At 35.1% G+C, this 5,000-nt stretch overlaps 1 pseudogene; it reads left to right on the plus strand.

The window, feature by feature from the left end:
- Positions 1–5,000, plus strand: part of LOC128247085 (histone-lysine N-methyltransferase SETMAR-like) — a 94,366-nt pseudogene that overhangs the window by 1,716 nt on the left and 87,650 nt on the right.

Genomic DNA, 5,000 nt, shown 5'->3' on the forward strand with positions numbered 1-5,000 from the left:
GTGTGTGTGTGTGTGTGTGTGTGTGTGTGTGTGTGTGTGTGTGTGTGTGTGTGTGTGTGTACATATACATTCATACATACGTACGTACTTACATGCATAGAGACACACACGCACACATTACATCGTTTGAGATTTCTATTCTAATTCATATCTCTTCATTTTCATTATTTTTTTTATACAAAAGTACAGAAATTTATGTAGAAATTTTATTTACATCTCTGCACTGTCATATTTATTATTCTATTATTTCTGTTGTCAATATTTTTGTTGTGTCATTTTTTATTATTAATATTTTCTCTATACACACATCTTTGTGATGTTTTAGGTAATTTTTATTATTGCTGCTGTGTATGGTTATAATTCCTTATATTTTTTCTTTGTTTACTTTCTCCTTTTCCTGGTTCTTTTCACCCATTTCCAGTCGGATGCTTCAACGCCACCCGAACTCTATTGTGATGCACACGTACAGCATGCCAAAAGATTCACTACAAGTAATAATCACTTTGATTAATCATTTTACTTTATCATTTTTTTAACGTTAATTTAAACTCTGTTTAGCTGCACATAAAAAAAAACTGCATCCGCGCTCAGATCCATACCACAATACACAGGCATCCCAGATCCTTACATGTAAACAAAGGCCCAGCAACGTGCGTGTATTAGGCTGGAAAAAAAGTCCTGATACATTTTAAGGTGAAAAAGAAGCAAATGCTTCTTTGGTCTTCATTGATATATTTTATGAAAATAGTATTCCCTCGAGGGTAAAATTTTTCAGGTTTTGAAGTAAAGAAACACTCCATATCATTTTTAGTTTCTTCAAAATTCATAAATTGTTTTCCCTTAAAAAATGTTGCAATAAATTGAAAAGATGATAGTCAAATGTAGTAACATCAGGAGGGTAACGAGAATTAGGTAAAACTTCCATATTTATTACCATAATCTTTGCTTGAGTAACTTGATTAATATAGAGTCTTGAATTATCGTGTAAGAATTTACAATTAACCAATGTTGAGCGCTTTTTCTGCAATGTTTTGCACAATGCTTTCAAATAACGACGATACTATTCCGCGTTTTGGTTTAAAATTGTATGATAGACGACACCTGTCACATCCCACCAAATACACAACATAAAATTTTGCAGGTGTAGTCCTAGTTTGGTGGTAAGTTCTTTCTTTTCATTGGGTGCTGACTTTTGTCCTTTTTCGTTGGATTTGAGTACTGAGAAGCCATTTTCTATTATTTGCATTACATAGCAGAGTTTCACATCCTGATTTGATATTTTCAACAACAATACACAAGAAAACATGTTATAAAACTAATATGTATTCATATTCTGATTAACCAATAACTTCCAGTGGTTTTTGCAATGAGAATTAGCATCAAGTGATAGATATGTATTTCGAACCATGCCAACAGATTTATTTTACAGTCTCGATCTCAGAAATATTGCTTGTTTCTCAAATATGTGCGCGTGGCAATTCCTTGGCACACGCAACTTCAGTAGAGTGCATAAAATGTGTAATCACGTTATATCAATGTTTTAATCTCCTCAATACCTATGTTATTTTAATTCATCGGAATTTCTTTACACACCACAATAAGCATGGTAGTACTCCCCCAAAAGTTTATGTATCATGCGGACGGCATCTCTAGAAAATTTCCAGCTGTCATGATGAATTGAAACTGAGATCAAAATCACTGGCTCAGTTTGTATCATTTTACTGGATTCATGTTTCTTACCCTACACCCAATCGACGACCAACAGCTTAAACATCTATTTTTAAGTCACAAAAGTTTAATTTCAGTAGATAATCTCTATCAAAAAGGATTTATTGGTATGATACTGAAATATCTGATCTTAGTTCGAATCCAGACGTTTTGGTGTGAATCTTCTGGTATCATCCTAAGTTAACACAGATAACAATAAAATTCCTAAAGAGGGAAGTCGATCAGGTTGATGGCGAAAAGTTGTACAACTGATAAGTAGTAAACCGTATTTTTCATCCGGTGTGAGACTACCACATGCTAGTTGGGTGTCTTTGGTGGAATCTACTTTGTATAAGCATTCGGATTAAGTTTCTAGTTCGAAAATAACAAGAGACCTTGATGCGCTACTTCTTACAGCCGCAATCCATGTTCATGTTTTCTTCCTCTCTTTTCTCATTTCAGCTTCAGAGGCTCTTCAAAGATCATGCGCACTTCTCTTCTTGTTCTGACAAAGACATGAAAACGAACAGATTTATCGAACCATTATGTTTGGTAAATACATACGATTGTTTAAGCATTTCGGGAAAGTGGGTGCAACTGCAAACTACCAGCAAAGTGGAATCATTGATCAAGGTTCAATTCGAGATTTCAGCTACTTCAATAACTAGCTCGGTTAATGCTTATAATAGTGTTTTCTCAATTTTTGAGTTTAGAAGACTGAATAGGCTGATTCATTATCATCTATTCATTATAATCCATTCATTGCCATCTGCGATACCGAAAGCTTAAGTAATTTGCTTTATTTATTGTACTTATGTATCTGTGTGCGATATAAACAAATAAATATTATTCTTTCTATAACAATATCAGTTTTATATGAAATTTTATTCCTTTTACGTGAATGTCATTTCAATAAATTAACTCATTCATATAATTATAGAATTCTCCGGTTTAGAAATAACGATGATGTTTATTTACTCTTCCATTTGATTCATAAATATAGAATATTGGAATTAAATGATTTACCTGTTATTTTTCTTGGTTTATGAGATATTTTTCCGTGTGTTCAATAATTCATATTGGAAAACCTTTTGATTGTCAATGGATTTTAGTAAACTACAACTCTCCTCCTTCTCTGCAACCACATACACTGCTTCTCTTTTCTCTTCTTCATATATTCATCATCATCACCATCATCATCATCGTCGTCGTCGTCGTCATTCTTTCCTTCTTCTTCTTCTTCTTCTTCTTCTTCTTCTTCTTATTATTATTATTATTATTATTATTATTATTATTATTATTATTATTATTATTATTATCATCATCATCATCATTATTATCATTATCATCATCATCATCACCATCAACTTCATCGTTATCATTATCGCCATTATCATCGTCTTTATTGTTGCTCTAACGTGACGTATAACAAAATCAGTGTGAAGCTGAACAAAGTGTCTAGCATTATTTACTTAACATAAAGCGGCGAGCTGGCAGAATCGTTAGCGAACTAGATGAAATGCTTAACAATATTTCGCCCGTCGCTACGTTCTGAGTTCAAATTCCGCCGAGGTCTATTTTGCCTTTCATCCTTTCAGGCTCGATAAATCAAGCACCAGTGAAACACTGGAGTCAATGTAATCGACTAGTCCCCTCCCGCCAAATTTCAGACCTTCTCCCTATGGTAGAAAGGATTATTTACCTAACACAATAAGGCGGCAAACTAACAGAATCATTAGCACCCCCGGACAAAATGCTTAGCGGCATTTCTGGGTTCAAATTTAGCCGAGGTCGACTTTGCTTTTCATCTCTTGGGAGTCGATAAAATGCGTACCAATTGAGCAATGGGGGTCGATCTAATCGACCTAGCCCCTCCTCCGAAATTGCTGACCTTGTACCAACATTTTAAGTTATCATTTACTCGACAAAATAAGGAGGGAAGCTAACATAATTGTTAGCACATCGGACAAAATGCTTAGTGGTATTTCGTCTGTTTTTACGTTTCGAGTTCAAATTCCGCCGAGGTCGACTTTGCTTTTCATCATTTCGGGGTCGATAAAATAAGTACCAGTTGAGGACTTGAGTCAATGTAATCCAGCAGCGTCTCCACCAAAATTTCAGACCTCGTACCTATGGTAGAAAGAGTTATTTACTTAATATCGTGTTGCGATCTGCGTTCAAATTCGACAATTCCAACATTATCAACCACATAATCCGAGTCGATAACGAGGTATGTACTAATCTACTTAATTTCTCACGCAAAACTTGTGGCTATGTGTCTATCTTAGAAATCATCATTTTCATTATTAGGAAGAAATGTGACTGATCAGTAAATTACTGTATTTAGTTGTTTGTATTACGTTCTATATAAAGGGACGTAACTTACCTCTTCTAATATACCAGGGTATCTTTAGCGTTAACCTTAATTCGTTCACGTGCCACTGCACATCGACCTGCCCACGATACCATGTCTGCTATTGGGTTACGTTTATTATGTGTCAAGCCAACTCTTTTTTATCGCTTTTCAGAGCTTCTATTCATTTTTGCCATATCAACTTAGGCCTACCTTCTGTTCGTTATCCACGATGAAATTCAGACTCTATGCGTTTTATGCTTCCTTCCATTGTCCATTTTCAATAAATGATCCAGCCATCTTAACATTCTTTTCCTCAGCATTACTCACCATTAATTCCTTCTGTCCTGTTCCCTTGAGTATTTCTACGGTGATGATTAGATCCTTATGTGCCACATAAATACTGCACAGACACCTTTAATGGAATGTATTAGAAACTTCATGCTCTGAGCTTAATAGAATATGACGAACGTCGTTTAAACCAAAATGTTAAACCAAAATGAAACAATGCGAAATGTTGTCATTAACTGAAAGCATTGCACAAAAATCGTTGGTAAAATCCAGATTTTAACATTGCTCTATTTTAACATTGAGCTCATTTCCTTCTCAATCAACGTTCCACTATCTAAAACAAAGCTGAAGAGGAATAGGAACATAATTCAGCCTTCTTTGACACCGACTTCAACTACAATACAGCCTGTCATTTCTTCATTAATATATACAAATCATAAGGTGACAAATTGGCAGAAACGTTAGTACGCCGGGCGAAATGCTTAGCGGTATGACGTCTCTCTTTACGTTCTGAGTTCAAATTCCGCCGAAGTCGACTTTGCTTTCATCATTTCGGGAGCGATTAAATAGGTACCAGTTACGCACTGGGATCGGTGTAATCGACTTAATCCCTTTGTCTGTCCTTCTTTGTCCCCTCTATGTGTTAGCT

Source organism: Octopus bimaculoides, chromosome 2 (assembly GCF_001194135.2).
Source record: "Octopus bimaculoides isolate UCB-OBI-ISO-001 chromosome 2, ASM119413v2, whole genome shotgun sequence".
Taxonomy (NCBI): Eukaryota; Metazoa; Mollusca; class Cephalopoda; order Octopoda; family Octopodidae; genus Octopus; species Octopus bimaculoides.